The sequence below is a fragment of the Enhydra lutris genome, unplaced genomic scaffold, assembly GCF_002288905.1.
Source record: "Enhydra lutris kenyoni isolate GAN:26980312 unplaced genomic scaffold, ASM228890v2 scaffoldscaffold17, whole genome shotgun sequence".
Taxonomy (NCBI): domain Eukaryota; kingdom Metazoa; phylum Chordata; class Mammalia; order Carnivora; family Mustelidae; genus Enhydra; species Enhydra lutris.
This window is the reverse complement of record NW_019154101.1, coordinates 906,723-926,403: the sequence shown is the minus strand read 5'-3', so window position 1 is coordinate 926,403 and position 19,681 is coordinate 906,723.

Here is a 19,681-nt window from a genome sequence, read left to right as displayed (position 1 = left end):
ACATCTCAGTTGTTTTTGAAGAAATAGTTCAACAGAGAAAGGAGCATAAAGATTCCATGAAGAAATATATGCAAAAACCTACAGACATAAGGGGACATAGTACTTGGGAGATATCTTAAATTCATTGTTCTTAAATTCATGGTTCTTGATGGAGAGATTAAGCGTGGGAGGATTGCGAATGATGAATCTGAGGACAGTTTAGGGCAATATTGAGATGGACCTTCCATGCTACCTGGGAGAATGTAGACCAAAAGGACTAGACAGGAAAAAAGTAAGTGAATATAATTTTAAAAAATCATGAAAACAACAATTTATTGATTAAATATTTGACTTTTATAATGGATACTTTTGTAGTTACGTAAAAAAGAATTGATATGGGAATCTCACAAAAATATTCAAAATTTTATTTCCTATTAAAATGCTTTTGCCATGTAAGTCCACATTCATTTTTAACAACTAGTTAAGTCATTATTATACTTCTTTGTTTTTTAATTTAAAAGTTGAATAGTAGTGACTTGCCATAAATCAAAGACTGTTTTCTTAGAAAAATATTGATCAAATTTAGTTTCCTTTTAGGAAATAAACCCTTGTAAAATTTAAATGTGATTGAGAAATTCAAGCACAGTTTAAAAAAGGAATGGTATTAATGGCTTTTTAATCAAGAAAGTGGCTTATTAAAACAAAGCAAAGTAATTAATAGATTTTTTTCAATTGCATACAATTGGAAACTTGTAACTGGATGAATGATGACCCTGACTAAAGTCAGTATCTTTGTTTGGCCTCAAAATTTTCAAAGATTACTTATGGAACCAATATTTATATTTATTTTCTTAGTTTCCTAAGTACAATGTTGTTGTTTCCGTGTGGAGTTTGGTGTTGGAAAGGACTGAGTTTACCACAGATCATGGGAGATTCTTACTGGGTAACTTTCAGCAAATTATTGGACCTCTCTAATACTCAAATTCTCCATTGTCAAATGGGGATATTGATATTCAAATCATAGGGTTGCTGTAATGCTTAGATGAAACGGTGATTCTGAAATACATAGCATAGTGTTTGATATACAGTAAATCATCAGTAAAAATAAGATGTTGTTTTTCTTGCTACCTGGACTTGTTGGGACTGGCAGATCAACATGGGACCAATTTTCCTGTTTGTACTGAATACATGTGTAGCTCTATGTTGAGTGGAATAAAGGACCAGATTGAAAATCAGGGGATCTAGCTCTTGCCACACTCTGACATTAGTGAGCTATGTGTTTTTGAAGGTGTAATGGGATGTCTCCCATTCTTTTCATCAATAAGATGAGGGTGCTGGACCATCCACTAGATTTGAAAAGTGCATTTGAAGAATCTTGGAATATCAGGATTTACTTCCATTGAATTGAGAGAAAAGGAAGGTGACGAGATGTGACTCAACTATCTCCACCATTGCTTCAACATCTGAATTAACTGATTTTTGGTTTTGGATTATCTAGAAGAATTTTGCTTGAACAGAGCATCTCATAGCTATGAAAGTTTGCAAACCACTGGTTTTCCCAATTTCTAAGTCTCCATTAGTTCTACAGTTTTGTTAATGTGTTTAATCATTAACCAAAGTCTGAAACCTTCCCTGAATGCAATCGTACTAAAGATGGAAATAATTGTATTTTCTTGTTAGGATAGAGAAATTAAGATGATATGTGACAAATATAATGATTAATAGTTTTATGTCAATTTGATCCCTATAAGAATCTTATAAAAAAGCATCATTATCTCTTTAAAAGACAGGACAAGGAAACTAACACCCAAGAATTTATTTATTTTTAATATCTTATTTATTTATTAGAGAGCACAAGCAGGCAGAGGAAAAAGCAGGCTCCCCACTGAGCAGGGACCACCCCCTCCTCCCAGTGCAGGACTCGATCCCAGGAACTTGGAATAATGACCTGAGCTGAAGGCAGACACTTAACGGACTGAGCCACCCAGGTATCCCACTCAAGAAGTTTAAATCATACCATATATAGATAAATGATCAATTTGTAATTTAAACTCAAACTGATAAACCACTAATGAAAAAGTCAATAATACAGTAAGAAATAACTCAAGGTATCATTTAATCCACTTTTAAAAAGTCTGCCTTAGGTCTTTGAATTATTTAATTGAGTAAGTTTTCTCTGAACACTTACTCTGTGTCTAATACCTTAGAGGATAGGAAGATGAGTAGTATAGAGTTCCTGACTTCTAAAGGCTTATAAACTAGTCAGGAAGATAGGCCCTTAATAGGAAGCAATTACAAGAGTGAACATAGGTATATGGCCTGTTTAGGTCAGGGGGAAAGAAAAACCAAAGGGACCATAAATATGTAAGTTAAGTGTAGTTCATCTGCAATTAGTAAATGTTCATCTTTCTAGATATATATGAATAGGGTGAGTCTGGCCAAGTCCTGATACAGGGTGAGAGAGGGGCAGGTAACTCTTAACACCAATTTCAGAAGGAAAAGTAGTGATGAGCAGAGAAAAGGCTATGTTAAAAATTTAAGTCCTTGGTTAGTAGCTTGCCCATAATCTGTCACACCAGAGCAACCAGGTCTTAGGGTATCTGTAATCATGACCTGTATTTCTTTTTAAGGCTGCCAACTGCAATCACCCAAACTGGAATTCATAGACATCAGGAAAAGACCAGGAGCAAATAAGCATTGAGGATATCTTTAAGTGTCATTAAAGTCATGGTTTCACACTGTAATACAATTGCAGCAAGAAGTACTGATTTATTATTTTATTTATTTATTTATTTATTTTGACAGAGAGAGAGAGAGAGAGGGAGAGACAGCACAAGTAAGGGGAGGGGAGAAGTAGGCTCCCTGCTGAGAGGGAGGATTCCAGGACCCAGCTGCTTAACTGACTGAGCCACTCAGGCATTCCAAGAAGTACTGAAATTTTGATGCAAGGTATGAAATAGCAAACAAAAGAGTTGCTTTTGCTTCAAAGGAAAAAAAAAAGTGAAAAAAGTGCAGATTAAAGAATAAGGCGAAGTAACTGGAATTTTAAGATGATGAAATTAATGTTTCCCCTGGCCAAATTACACTTACTACCTGATGCTGGCACAGAGTGATCTTTTCAACACAAATCCTTTCTTGGTTTTGAGAAACTCTGGTAATTGTCCTTATTCTATTTGAGTAGCTATGGGAAAAAGAAGATTCAAATGATGGAAATATGAATTGCCATCAGCTCTAAAGATTTTATTTATTTATTTGATAGAGATTACAAGTAGTCAGAGAGTCAGGCAGAGAGAGAGAGAGAGGAGGAAGCAGGCTCCCCGCTGAGCAGAGAGCCTGGTGCGGGGTTCGATCCCAGGACCCTGAGACCATGACCTGAGCTGAAGGCAGAGGCTTTAACCCACTGAGCCACCCAGGTGCCCCTGCCATCAGCTCTAAAATATAACAAAAGATTGGAAGTAAAATTAAGTATTATATCAGAAAAAAAAATGAAATCCTTTAAGATGCTCAATGAAGAGCATATTTTATCATGTGTTCTTTTTGAAGACTTAAGTACCTAGATGCAGATTCCTTAAAATGAGAACAAGCTCTGTACCTCTACAGCAATTTGTTTCATATTAAGTAGCATTTCAGCTATTTTTGTCTGGAATTGGTATGACAAAGAAGCTTATTTATCTTCTTTTCATTTGAGAAGCTGCTTCCTTCCTGGCAGTAATAAGGTTGGCATGGCTGATGCAGACCAGATCCCAGATTTCTAATGCACACTTGGAGAAGCCTTCTCAAACTGTAGGAATGCTGGCTATGTTCATTGGTTGGCACCATTCCATTCCTTAATGGGGTACCTGCTTCCAGCATCAGGAGTCACTAGTGTGGCTGGCCTTGTGGTAAGAGGCCTCCAACAGAAGCAGGTCTTCTAGACATCATGGAGTTTCTATTCTTCTGGAACTTGGCATCATGACTGTTCTACTTCCTGTGTCATGGAAGTAACCCAACCTTGTCTCCTTTTCTGCTCCATGTCCTGGATACCAGGCACCAACTGCATAGGCTACACAAACATGATACCCATATGAGAATAAGGTTAGCTAAAAAGGAGAACCATGGCCATGGAGACATAAAAAACAAATCGCAAGTACAGTCTTGACCAGTTATCCCACGACCCAAGAGCAAACAACCTCCTTTCAGTCATGTTTTCCTCACTATAATTCAAGCGATGCATCTGTGGATTCACAACAAAGGAAAAATAATTATGACAGGAGGTTTAGGACAGAGTCTCTGGTCCCAGGGTCTTTGAGGCCCTTCTGCCACCACCTCACTGGATGTCTGAGGCAAATCCCTTAAAGTCTCTGAACTTCATTCTCCTCGATGGTCAAGTGCAGACCAGGGAACTTCAAGGTCCTAACATCTTCTGAAGTCCTAGGGTATTATGGTTTTACTGATATAGAGCCTAAGAGATGTTTTAATAATCACAGAAATAATGAATACAAAAGAGTTTACTCCTCAGAAAAAGACATTTCATATGTAGGGAATATCAATATATAGATAACTATAATAATACCTAGAGCACAAGTTAGTTTCTCTATATCAAGGTTTTACTGTTCACTGATAAATGATAAAATTTAAGACTGTCATTTAAATACAAATGAGAGTTTTGGTTTGTGATCTGTGTTAATTCCAATGGATTTTTTCAGTGCTGAAACAACACAAGTATTCTGAGCAATTATTCTCCAGTGATGACTTACAGTTAGGAGTTCATTTGGGAAATTGTCTAAAACTGCCCAAAAGTCCAGATCCTAAATTCCTGAGTTAAAGCTGATTAGTGGTTGGTGTATGGCACCATCATGTTTTTTTTTTCCTTGATCTAATGCATTGGATTGATAAATGAAAGAAATTTATAGTTAAACATAATAGCATAACATCATAGGATTTCAGGTGTACAAAGTATCTCAAAGATACTTTATATTTCCCAAAATATGTTAAGATTCTATGGTACAGGGTGGAGCCTTCAATAAAACGATTGCCCCTGGAGTTGGGTCTGAAGCTGAGTTCTCAACTTTTCACCTGGTAAAGCTTGTGTTATATTTGTATATTTATACACCTCAAGTCTTATTAAGCTTGGTGTATATTAGCCCACCACTTAAACTCTTTATATCATTACATCTTCTAGATGTATTTCTAACCCAAATCTCAGGAAAAGAACAACTGAGATAATAAGTTTCCATGATAAATTAATACCCTAAAATAATTTACTGGATTTAAATTTCATTATACTGAAATGAGTAAATAAAAATACATCAGAAGTGCTCAAAATAAAGACAAAGGGTTACATTTTCTTATGAGACAGATACCATTGGACTGGGTAACAAAAGTTAAATAGAGAAACCCAGAATAAAAGCAAATAGATAAGGCAAACAACATTACTTAAATGTTATTTTCAAGAAGCACATCCCAAACAAAATGACAGTTTGAAAATGCAGGATGGAAAAACATACCAAGAAAAAACTTATTTTTAAAAACTACTGTGACAATATTAATCTAGAAAAAAATAGAACTCAATATGAAGATTTTTTTTGGATTAAAAGTCCTATTTTATTATGACACAAGGTATATTTTAAGAACTTTCAGCCATCAGGAGTCTTTATTTTTCTAGTCACTAAGTTTAAAATATGCAAGCAAACCGGAGGAAACACGTAAGGACTAGTGTATAAAGACATAGCCAAAATGGGAGATGTTAACGCTTCCTTTCAAAAATCACCAGATCAGGCAATGTAACCACAATGTGAGCAAACTTGATTCAGGGGATGTAGTCATAAAAGGACTCCATTTTGCATCTCATCGGGCTTTTATAGGTCTTCAGTGGGCCTATTTTTCCCCTCTTCCTGGTTCAGGTTAAATGGGCAGCCCTATGATTTTCCCTAAAGAAATAATTCCTGTTAATTTCATCAAACACAGTCTCAGTTCAGCCATTAAAGAGTTCAGTCCTATGTAATCGTTAAAAACTCTAACCTTGATTTATGACATCTCTCCCTCTCCATGCCAAGAGCTATTGCAGGCAAATATCTAAGCAAAGGAAGCTTGTTGGTTTTTTCCTTCTGGTATTTCTTCTACTCCTTCTCTTTTCCTGACTAATTGATGCCTCTAATTAGCTGGGATGGGTGGATGACAACTTTGAGAGGGGCCAAGCTTCCTTTTTATAGATGTCTGGTTCATGGAAATTGTAAGTCTTTCCTGCAAGACTTTGAAAGAGCACTTTCCTACCAAACTTCAAATTACTACTTTGTTCCCATTGAGGTCACTTTAGTCAGTATGTCATACTTAAGCTTCCCAGGCTTAACTCAGACCCCATTGTACTGCTTCATCTTCAAACTGAAGGGTCCACAGGTTAAACTTTTGAGTAGCCACCTCCAACTCCCCTCCTAGTGATGGGGGGCTGAGGAGTAGCACACTCCCCCTTCTTCTTTCCTGTGGGAATCAGGGGGATTGTGACTCCAAGCAGAGTTTGATCTAGAGAAATCCTCCTCAACAATTTTTTTCCAAATTCAACTCTGACTCATTATATCCTAGCTATGTGTGAGGAACTTAAGAGTTTTCTAAAGTTTCATAAAAAATTTGCTTGAAAATTCTGCATTGTGGTTCTGCCACCTAGGTGGGGATGATGTTTATAGTGTTCATGAGTGTCAGCCCAAACTTCCATTTCAATATCTTCTGAGATAAGCAGGGGTGAAAAGCATTTGAATAATAACTTATTCTCACTCTCCCTCTCAATTCTTAGGGGAACAGTTATAGCCTTAAGATCATTTATTAGAAAATGAAATAAAAAATAAATATACTAAACCTTTAATTTGAGATATCAGAAAACAATTCCAAGAAGAACATAGAGAGATGGAATGAACAATGATAAATTCAGCCTTCATAATACAGATAATTTTTTAAAGTATATGTGATTTTAAGTACCAAAAAGTAAATTTTAAAACAATTAACAAATAAAATATTAAGAAGTCTAGCAAATCTGATTACCAGGAAAGAGAATTTACTAAAAATCAATGTTGGGAAAAAGAAACAGGATATAAGTACAGATGTGGAGGAATGAAAAATAAGAAAACACTATGTACACATTTATAGCAACTTATCTGAAAATTTAGATGAATTAATCATTTTTTAAGAAGATACGAGTGTCAAAAAAAAATGAAGAACAAGCAACATACCTTAAGAAACCACCACCACCACCAACAACAACAACAACAAAAAAAACCAGAAAAAGAAAAATTAAATAAAGCAGCACTGCTTTGAATTACATCTGTTTAGCTTGTGAGTTCAATCAAATCCTACCAGGCACTTAAAGTTGTCTCTAATTCATGTTATTTAGGTTGTTTCAAAGTGGAGAAAAAGATTAAAGCTTTCTTACTTATCACAAGGCTACTATAGCACTAGTCTAATAAGGCAAGACTATCACATAACCTTTCAGCCATCAGGAGCTCAGCATCACATATGAACACAAGTATAATTTTTTAAATCAACAAATTAAGTCCTTTACTGTGTTAAAAGAATAACATAACCAAGTATATATATCTCAGAACTGCAAATATGATTCATCATTAAGAAATTATATTTAGTTTATAATAGAAATGGTATTTCAAATAATTTGGGGGAGGGAAAAGAATTGTTATTAAGTAAATAGTACCTAGCAATTGGATAACCATATGGGAAAGATTAATTTTATAATCTTACCGCTCATCATATGTAAAGGGAAACTCCATATAAATCAAACACCTATATTTAGAAGTTCACAGAGTTGTTAGGAAATAAAAGAGAGAATATGTCTTTATTCCCTTGGGATAGCAAAAGTCCTCCTAATACATTATAAGCTCAAAGACCATGAAAGAAAAGATTAAGAAATGTAACTTAACGAACATTCATGTGTACTGTAGAATGCAAGATACTTTAAATGAAGTGACAAGACAAGCACCACATTGGAAGAAAACATTTGTTTAAAAAAATATAAAAGTTTATTTTTATTTTTTTATATTTTTATTTATATTTTATATTATACTAATTAGTATATTTTTAAATGTTAACAATTTTTAAAAAGGCAAGCAATCCAACTATGATGAATAATTCATGAAATTCATACTAATAGCTAGTAAATATGAAAAGACATGCTCAACATCACAGGTCATCAGGGGAACACCTATTAAAACAACAGTGGTGTCCCATTTCCTGCTTCGATGATTGGGAGGGTGAGATAACAGTGAGGTTTTGCAAAGGAGAAAGTGGCACTCCCATGGGTGATTATATGAATTGGTGCAGTATTCTGGAGAATCATTTGACTGGGTCTATTAAGTTAAAAAAAATTGCATTTCCTTTGACTCAGCAATTTTATGTCTAGATGTCTTTTCCACAGAATTACTTATCTGTGTGCACAAAGATGGATGCTCAGGAAAATTTATTTCATCATTGTTGGTACGAGGAAAAAGAAGAGAAAATTGGATACAACCTATCATGTTCCATCATTGTAGAATGGTTATCGAGTTTATGCTATTGATTTATTTAATGAGGCAATATACATAAAGCACTTCGAACAACATCTGGCACCTGATAAGCACCAGATATGTGTTAGCTTTATTCTTCTCCCACCCTGGAATTATAAGCTCATTGAAAACAGCACATTTGTCTATTTCACTCATTATTGCAACCCCTTGGCCAAAAACAATGCCTGTCATGTAGCAGGGTAGCAGGTCATCAATCAACATATCTAAAATGATTCCTAAATATATATAATGCTCTTTTTCTGTGATTGCCCCTCTATATCCATTTTTTTGCCCTATTCTGATTTCTAGGAAGCCGACTTGGGTTTCCTTTATCCTCTGGCATTCAGTTTGTCACAGCCCATAGCGTCACCAACAGGATTAGAGAGTGGAAGGGCATTGCGGTATTTCTCCTCTGCTACTTCTCGGCCATACCAGTAATTGCATCCTTTAACTATAGCCAGACCTCATTGGTTAAGTCTGGACAAGCAACCCCCACTCCATCCTACCCACCTCCTCCACCCATGGCCACAGATCTCTCTAGGTTCCAATAACAAAAAAAATTCTCTTCCTGTTTCTTCAGGCTTCAAGGTGGTGACTCCTTTCTTCTGCTGTTAAAACCTGGATGCTTTACCATACCTCGCTCCTTCCCTTGACCCTGCTCCCACACATTTCCCATTCAGTCCACAACTGATCTACAAGCTAAGCATTATCATGCAGCTATTAAATAGCATGAGGGAGAATTGGATGTACTGACACAAAAACAGTTCCACAGTGGATACGTTAGCTTTAAAAAGGCCAAAAAAATTGATATCTGTATATGTATCATTTATCCACAGTCAACATTTGCCACGTTTTGGTTTAATGCTATTTTTGACATTTAGATATTTCAAATCCATGGTGCACTATAAGAGAAGAAAGATTTGAATATATAACACATACTTAGACAATTCAGTGGTTTAAAAACAGCTTTAACTCTCTCAATATATAAATGACTGTAAATCCTAGACAATTATGCCATGCCAGCAACAAAGCTGGAACAGTAATGCAACCCCTTCCTTAGGTTCCACACCCCCTGGCTGTGTCACAGAGAACAAGGATTCCCTGGCAATACCTACCGGTCATTTGTAGCATCATTACCAAATGTAATGCATGATATAGCACAATAGCATTGTGGACTGTCATTCCTTGAGATATTATGGTACTTTGATTTATAAAGTGATGATCAAAGAGCAGACCGTTAAGTCTTAAAAACTTTGGGTGTTTAAACATCCAGTGCCATATTTAAACGCGATTGGCTCAAAACCTCAGGAGTTTCCCTGGTGACATTCAAGGCTGTGCCCAAACCTGAAGGTCAAGGAGAGGCTGAGGAAAGAGGCAGACAGACCACCCCAGACTGGAAGGTGCAGGTTCAGCAAGCAAGGGGACTTACATACAAGGCTTGTTTTGGGTGGCTGGAAGATGAGTAGATCTCTACACTAGTCCCCCTGAATCTCAAAAGTTTATATGAAGGCCTTAACTGGGCTTAGAACATACTCAGTCTAGATGGTCTCAACAACACCTTACTTTCAAGGCTGTGTTCTTGAAACAGCCCCCACCTTGGGAATGGTGGGTAGAATGTATGTTTCAAGGACTGTGGGTATTGAGAAGACTCCAATTGCCCTGGTCAGCTTACAGGTTAACTAGTGGTCATATCCTCTCAATGGCTTTCCCAATAAATGTCTAGAACATGATATTGAAACATCAAAGTATGAATGACAGCTACCTCTGGGTATAGAATTGGAATAGGTATGGGCACAGGGGAAATTAACCTTTTTTTTTTCCTTCTAAACTTCTGCATTATTGAAAAACAATTTTACAGTGAGCCTACATTAATTTTCTAATTATATAAACAAATTAAAATAAAATTTGATATAAAAGAATGATGGGATCTTCTAGAGTGAAATTCTGACAAAATTTTGGTAATTGTATGCAAGAGTTAAAAGAACAGAGAACAGGGCACCTGGGTGGCTCAGTGGGTTAAGCCTCTGCCTTTGGCTCAGGTCATGATCTCCGGGTCCTGGGATCAAGCCCTGCATCAGGCTCTCTGCTCAGCGGGGAGCCTGCTTCCCCTCACCCAGCCTATCTCTCTGCCTACCTGTGATCTCTCTCTCTGTCAAATAAATAAAATCTTAAAAAAAAAAAAGAACAGAGAACAAATTAACTATACACAGAACATTCTGGTATCAGCATTGAAAAGAACAAATAAAACAGGAGGAATTGACACAGAGAGGTCACCAAGATCATTAACCTGAGAGTTGGAATGGAAGTCCTGAAACAGTAGACAGGTCTGCAGCAATATGGTCAGGATAGCCCAAGCCCAGATTGTTCTGAGATCTATGAGGGGGAAAAAAAAACGAACAAAACAAACAACAACAACAACAACAACAACAACAACAAAACAAACTTAAGACAATAAAAATATATATATTTTTGGTAAGAATAGACAAGAACAAGCTGAACAAGGGAAGGAACTGTTTAGGGAAGATGCACACTTTTATTAACCTGACAGAAACACCACACACACTCAACTATTCCTTTCTTTTGTTTTCTTTAACAAAAAGATGTAAAGAAAGGGTGTCAGGAGGAATTGAATCTCAGTACAAGAGAGAAGATAGAAAGTAAACGCTTAGACCCTTAAATGGTATTGAGTTTTCAGAAACAAAAAGATTATATTCTAGTGTAATAAAAGAACTAACAAATGTGTTCAAGAACATTCTGAATAGGAAGGGTTTAAGGAGGTGAACCAATGTTCCAATGTTTCAAAATTCTGAAGACTACTCAAACTCAATTCCTGTGTGGTGTGTGCGTGTGTTTTGGGTGTGTGTGGTGTGTGTGGTGTGTGTGTGAAGTGATCTTTTTCTCTTCTTTAATTCTATCAGTATCTTACCTGTGCAGAGACGCTTAGTTTGCTGGGCTGTCATAACAAATTTACCACAGAAATGTATTCCGTTCTGGGTCTCAGTTTGAAATGGGATAATGGTAGTTAGTGAAATGCAAAAGCAAGACAACAACCACAGGCTCTTTCTAGATTTCCAAATTCAGAAATACAAGCTTAACTTTCTAAATTTTTAAAAATAAGTACCAATAGATCAATGTTGGCAGTATTTATGATCCTTCTAATACGAAATAATTGTGAAACAGTAATGTTTATTAAAGAATCAGTGCATCCATAACTTATCTAAACTGATGAATGCAATTTGACGGACAAAATGAAATCAGTTGGTCAACTGTTAATTAATTATAAACTGTTTTTTTTTAAATTAGGGTATAAATAGTGCACTGCTTCATAAGTAAGACTGGCAACTCTTATTGAAGCATGTTTTTTAAATCCCTTTCTGGTGTGGCACCCACGGTTTCTTCAAACATGAAAGGAAACAGAGCATAGTGATTATGAGGATGTACTTTGAAGTCACATAAACCAGAATTTTAATCTTAGCTCCTCTACTGACTAGAAGTGCGAGCTTGGGCCTAAGTTTCTTTATCTTCTTGAGGTGTTAGTGAGATCTATCCTATTGGGATGAAATGGACTCATGTATTTCAGAAAGTCCAATATAGAGCCAGTTACTTAGAAGAGCCTTATCTATGGTACTTAGTATTGTGCAGCCTTAACTAAATTTCTGTAAATACTAAATGGATACAGAAGAGACAGTAAGTATGAGTACTGTATTATTACCAGCATAAAAAGACAAATAATTGCAGTGCCTACAGTACATTTTTCTGACTCATAATGTTTTCTCAATAGATGTCACTTTCCTTACACTGACTTCCTGTGCCCTCTGCTTTTCCTTCAAGTGTATGGATGACCAAGGGCTTTCTTTGGTAAAGTACTCCTTACTTAATCAAAATAAAATAAAACAATCACAATGAGAAATTTTACATACATTGTAAGTAAAAATATACTTTGAGAATATAGTTTGAGAAATCCTTTTGGTTGAAGACCCTTGAAGCAAGCCGCTTCTGGGTGGAAAAATGACATATTCTGTAGCTGTCTCTCTCTCCTTCTCTCTGATTACTGCTGTTAATAAGGATTTGAAAAGGAGCCATGACAGCTCTTGGAGTTTGTAATGTAATAATTTCTATACATTCTATAGAAATTCATTTCTTTTAAAAAATATTTTATTTAAATTCAGTCAATTAACATATAGTGTATTATTAGTTTCAGAGGTTGAGTTCAGTGGTTCATCAGTGTCATATAACACCCAGGGCTCATTCCATCATGTGACTCCTTGATGCCCATCACCCAGTCATCCCATCCCCCAACTCTCTCCTCTCTGAAACCCTCAGTTTGTTTCCTTGAGTTAAGAGTCTCTTCTATATTCATTTTTTATTTGCTTTGCTGATCCTCACAGACGTCTTCTGGTAAACAAAATGTAAATCAAAAGACTATGGTGAGTTTGATTTTAGTTATTACATTTGTATTTGTCATCCTCAAGGATCTCCTTAGCATCTTTTCAAAGTCATGGTGACAGTTCTTATACTTTCCTATTTCTTGCAGATATTTTAACCTTTTTATGTTAGTTCATTAAGTATAGTAGTGTAAGGAAGACTTTATTCAAGAATAGTGCAATAGGGGTATTACAATGGGGGGGGGGACAACAGTCTTAACTCTGAATGTAGCAAAAAACACCGGGGGATTTTTAGCCAACAAACAGAGTGAAGGGGGTCCATGGATGGAAAAGTACTTAAAGGAGTCATCAAGGGTAGGGACATTCTTGATAAACTGACCTAACATGATTCTTGCTACCAGCAGTTTAAGAGCTTATCCATTAAAAGTAGGAGATGAGGAGCTAGATCAGATAATAAGAGTGTGGAAGTCTCATAGAGACTCTTAACTCTAGGGAAAAAAACTGAGGGTTGTTGGATGGGAAGGGGGTGGGAGGATGGAGTAACTGGGTAATGGGCATTAAGGAGAGCACATGATGTGATGAACACTGGGTGTTATATAAGATTGATGAATCACTGACCTCTAACTTTGAAACCAATAATATGTTAAATGTTAATTAATTGAAATAAATTTTAAAAATGGAAAAATAATCACACACACACAAGCACAAAGAGTGTGGGACTGTCTGAATCAGCAGGATTCTTGCTAATGCTCATTAGGCCAAAGACAAGGTGAGGAATAAGGCTGAGACCTAGTCAGAAACAAGGTTCGGCAGAACCTGACTGTGGTTTGGTCAAGGAGAATCGTGGTCAATAACACTGTCTTTGTCAGTAACACCTGAAGACTGCAGTTCTGTTCTGTGGACCATTGCTTCCTCTGGTTATCGCATCTCTTCCCATGATTGTCTTGGAATGGGCGCTGTCCATAGGACCTGAGGCCCAGCATGAATGTACCTTCCCCCAGAGATGTGTGTTAACTTCCCCCAAATGCCCAGGGGTTTTGCCTGTCTGAAGCTACCAAAGTGGGTTGAGTGACTCCTGCAGCAGGAGCTAGAACCTACACAGCGGTTTGAAGGCTGATTCATATCAGATCTGCATTTACGTTGAGGATGTAGCACTTTTATGCTTCAGATTATTTTGAAAAGTAGTTCTGCTAGAATCCCTGTCACTGTGGATCCTCAGTTTTGATTTTTGTCCCCTTTGCTCTGGTTGGCCATCAACATCAAAATTCAAATGTGACAATACTTGCAAATACCCTCAGGGCAAAAGCAACTTCTTACTCGTGGACCTTTCTGTATGATTTCACTTCACTTACACTGTGGACTGGTAATTCCTTATTACTGTATACCTTTCATGAAGATAATTTTTATGTTTTAATCTTACATAAGAATTTTCAGAAAACTTTCAGTTTTTGTTTTTGTCTTTTTTTTTTTTAATTGGATAAATATGAAGAAATCCATAAAAGCAAAGAGTGAGAATGGAACTTATTTGGACAACAAATGTTTAGTAACAGGATAGAAATGAAGACAATGTTTGGGGATTTTTTTCTTTGCTTCCTTGAACTGTCGTATTGTTATTTTGTTGAGTCCTTGTGTATATATTAATTATTGATTACGTGCTTCAGAACTGTTAGTCTCTGAGTCACACTTTTAACATAAGACTGTCTCTATTCTTTGAAAACTCTGGACCAGGGAGATTGTCCCCATGAATTAAGTTGGCACCAGCCTTGCCCATGTTTTTAGTTCCTAATCTTGATGTTTGATGGTAACTTTGACTTTGATATTTGTTTCCCCACCTGTCTTGATACCTGAAAGCTTGATGGTTTCATCATCATTTAACTCTGCCTTCAACACTCTGGGCTTTTTTTTTTTTTTTTTAAACCTTGGTTAATTAATCAATTAAGTCCAAACCACAGGAGCTGAATAATCCAGTCCTCAGACTGAGTTCCCTGGAAGGAGTCTCTGAGACATGAAGTTGCATGCAGAAGCTCTTTGGCAAATGTGCTCTGGACATATTTTTAAGGAAGTAAGGAAGACAGAACAGAGCAAAGACAGAAGCTGGTCTTGCATGGGGATATAACTGAAGGCTTCAAACCTATCAGCTCTCCAACTGGGATGCCTTTCAGCGGTTTCCCAAACCCAGGCACAAAGGCTTAGCTCTTGTATTCCCCCATCAGCCAGTCATATGCCCTGTTTCCTGCAGACCGCAGAGGGCAGTTCCTAGTGAGGACACAACTTGACCCATCAGGCTCTGACATGGATATTTTGGTCCTGGTGACCTTGCTACAATTTCCAGGCATCCCCTATAGCAATTCAAGGTCTAAGAGGAAATAAGGTAATAGGAAATGGAAAAATATATTAGAATCATGACACTGTTTTGCAGTTAGCATTAAGAAGTCCCAGATATAACCCAGGAATGCATTATTATCATCAACTGGTATTGCTTAACTCCTTAATGAGCTGTTCACTTGTGTAATCCATGGAGTTATTGTCCTTACCCATCAATATGTGCCCCTAATGGGGATATAGCTGTCTGTTTTATACCTGAGAATTATTTGAAATTTCATGATTTGTCATAAAAATTTTGTGAATTTTGTTTTATTCTCTAAAAATATTTGTCATTATTTTAGTATAAAATAATGTTTTATAAAAATTATCAGTTTAATTACTTGATTTTTGTTCCTCAAATATCCTAAAAAATTGCTTCTGGCTTATGCTAAGGCTTAGAGTACACGCCTGACACACCATTGTAGACCTTCAATCTGTTACTTTCTCAGCTCCAGAAGAACAAATGAAACAAGAAGTAATGATAATAATGATAATGATAATAGTAGAAGTAGTAACAATAATAATAATAGTAACCAACATTCGTACAATATGTCTGAGTTTTCAAAGTGAGAATGGCATAAGATAGGCAAAACAGGAATGGAATCCAGAATCCAGACTGATTGTGTTAAAATCTTAGTTTAGCCACTGATAAGCTGTTAAAGGTTGGATAAGTTGCTTAACCTTTCTGAGTTTCAATTTTCTCATTGATAGATTGTGGATAATAAAAGGCCAACTCACCAGTTGTTTTGAAAACTAAAGGAGTTGATGTTTATAAAACATTTCAAATTATGTTCTCATAATGTGAACATCATTTAAAGGCTTGGGTGGGACACTATTTGCTTTATAAATAACATCATTTTAAACATGATTCCATACTGTTTAAAAGTAAACACTATTTAAAGTTGGCTAAATAAATATTTCATTTGATCTTTAAAGCAAGGCTGCTAGTAAAATAGAAAAACTTAGTCATAACTCATAGATGGAGATTTTGGGGGATGGTAATTAAGGTCATTGCCCCAACTCATACAGCTAGTCAGTGGAATATTTAAGTAGAAACTCTGTTTCTTAAATCTGAATTCCTCTCAGTTCTTGGAAATCTTGTTTTTGGAATAGCCACTGCATACCTACTCTGATAAGCCTCATGGAAAGAAGGGGCTCTACTTTTTAAAAATTATGGCAACAATATATTTTATCATGTAATTGTCAAAGCAATACTCTAGACACTGAAAACATTTGGCTAAACGTAATAAATGTTTTACTGAGTTTAATTAAGTTCATGGGAGTAGGAAGATGAGAGATTAAAAAAAGTGTCCTTTTTTTCTCTACAAAAAGAAACATAGAAATTAAAATGTTTCTGTATAAACCCCCCAAAACCCTTTGTGGCTGAAAATAATAGACTTTTTTTTCCTTTTTTTTTCTTTTTTAGAACTAGAGGGAATGCCAGGCATCCAATATCTTAGTTTGATAGGATATGAAACTGAAGCTCAGAAATGTAAAATAAGTTTACAGAATTATGGTACTAATTAGACACAGGCCTGGCATCAGGATATATGTATTTTTTTTTCCCCCTGGGGTATACTGTTCCTTTGTTATAAGAATATTAACTATTTTATCTCCAATTTTTCCCTTTAGGGAGACTCTTAAATCAGTTTCTATTTAAGACCAGAATACTCCTACATCTGGAGATGAAGCAGATAAGGGCCTTAAAAAGGGGTCAGTGCACTTTGCTGTTTCATTTATAAAGCCAGATTAAAATATAGGTATAGCTGTTTAAAAAGACTTCTTTATTCCTAATTCACACAATGAGACAAAGTTGGATCATTTACTGTGTCCTCCTTTTACTTAGTTACATGGGCTGACCATAGTAATTGTGTTTAAGGAAAGCAATTACTGAAAAGTTCCTTTAGACATGCAAATTTAATGGCCTATTTCTATAGTGCATGAAAGAAAATTCTTTGTGGAATTATAATGCTAGTGTATTTGAAGTTATCTTAAAAGGGTTTACAATCCGCCTTCTTCTTAAAAAAAAAATGTGGAACAGGGAATTTGGGCTAGTTGCTGCTGAAATAAACAATAATTTTCCCTTCTAAATATTACCACTGACATACTGCTTACTCTCATTCCCAACATAAATGTACACCTGGCCAGATTTATTTGGTTGTATGCATTGATGTTTTGGTTTAGTGACTGAAAACTAGAAACAGAATTTGTCTTAGGTGATTTATAGAGACTCAGGGGATTAAAAAAGGAGGAGAGAGGGATGGAGAAGAAGGATGAAGGGGATGTGCAGTCTATTCCCAATTGGCTTGGCTTTAAACAGACAAGATAGAGACTGAGTGACAGAGACAGAGGCTGATGTTATTAAATTGGGATTTTGAGAGATTCTGGGCCTGGGCAGAGCTGCTACAGGACCCAAGAGACAAAGGAGGGCCTTGAATTGTGGAAACTGGCCTTGTTTCTGGATGGAAGCCAGAGCCATGGAACCTGGCATCAGAAATCTCCCAATGTAGTATTCATGGACATGGTATCCCCATGACTGGCAGTGAGTGCTGTCAGTCTACTCCGATTTGCTTGGTAGATGTGTATACAGATCAGATCTGTATACAGACGCTTGATGGTATCTACTGCTGATAGGTTTGACTCAATAAAAGTGAGGCACGCTGTTGGTTATTCTTAGATATCACTTGGAGATGATTTGAGAGAGGGCTGGTGTCCTGCTGTTTCAGAGGTGAGATACTTGAGGCAAAGCCACATCACTTACAAGTATATATTTCAAGTGATCCAAAGATATTGTGTAATTGCCTTCAGTTACACTTTTTACAAGTCTCAAGAATCTCCGTGTCATCCATTATAGAATAAAAGACTCACAGTCTTATAATTGGAAATGGATTATTTTCATATCTATATGTTCACATATGGCATATGAGAAATGAATACTGTCACCTTCAAAACAATGCAGAGACATCTCTGCAGCATATCTGACAAACCATCATTTAGTTCCTCAGCTTTTTCAGCTCTAATTTCTTTTTTATTTTTAAAGACTTTATTTATTTGAGAGACAGAGCATGAGCAGGGCCAGAGGGATAGGGGAGAGCAGGCTCCGCTGCTGAGCAGGTAGTTGGACATGGGGATATGGAGCTTGATCCCAGGACCCTGGGATCATGACCTGAGCTGAAGGCAGATGCTTAACTCCTGACCTACACAGGCATCCTTAAATTCTTGTTTATGGTAATTAATTCCTATCTAGGGTGAACCCAAAGCAGTGCCTTGGTAACGCTCACTCTTGGTTTCTGCTTCTGTCTTTTGCAGTGGTAGACTGACCTTTCTATATGACATCCCTAAGAGTATTTGGAGACAGCCTTTATGTCCCTCTGCATCTTGCATTTTAATTTCCCAATTAGAATTTTTTTTGGTTCTTCAACTATTCTATATCTAGGGTCTATATCTTTCACTATCATGATCAATCTTCTCTGTACATTGATTATTTGCCATTTCAATATGGCATTCATAGTGAGATTCAAGACTTGAAGGTGGGCTAACCTTAAGTTTTTCCCTCCTGTGATAAGGAAAATGTACATCTCTGCTTTTTTAAATAATGACTTTTAATAAAATTATTAAATCACTGAATAAAGAGGAATTGCAATCATTCATATTTTATATTTTATCTATCATTTTATCTATCATTTTATATTCTCAGTAGCTGCCTTCTGTGAAGGTAGTTAAGTGTTGTAAAGTTCTACTGAAAACTTGAAATACGTTAGTAAAGTTGTCACAAAAATACTATAGGCTAGGTATTATCACATCCATTTTACAGAGGGGAAAACTGAGGCTCAGAAAATTTCCATAACTTGGCCAAGGCACAAAGTTGGCAAATACAGAAGCTGAATCTCCATGTTTGTATAAGTACATGGATTCAAACACAGGTTTCCTTGACTCTTTTTGCTACTTTCTTCAAGTTCTTGCTCCTCCAGCCTAGGTGATAATTTAGAAGAGGAAAAGCATCCAAAGCAGCCTCTTGTATAATTAAAACACTCACACATCCTAATTTATAAAATAGAAGTAGGAGTGGATAGATAGGGCAGGACAAATAGTTTCCATGGCATAGAAAACAGCAGCAACAATTCTAAGACGATGAGTTTCAGGCCCACTAATGTAGTAATGGTAATGATGTCTCCATAGAGAGAACTTATGGTTAATTCATGTACCCTGGGATTTACACAGGAACCCATCTCCTCTCTCTTGGATGTGTGTAGTTCATTTTTTTTTTTTTTGATAGGAACCAAATATGGGTATTTGGTTCAATTCCTGTTAGATTTTAACCTTTTTTTGGAGCCATTTGTCTGGACTGTTGATTTTGCCATCCAGTGAATTCGTTATTTATATCAGTGTTTTGAATAAGTAAGAACTCTGGGGTTTCATTCAGCCTCTGAT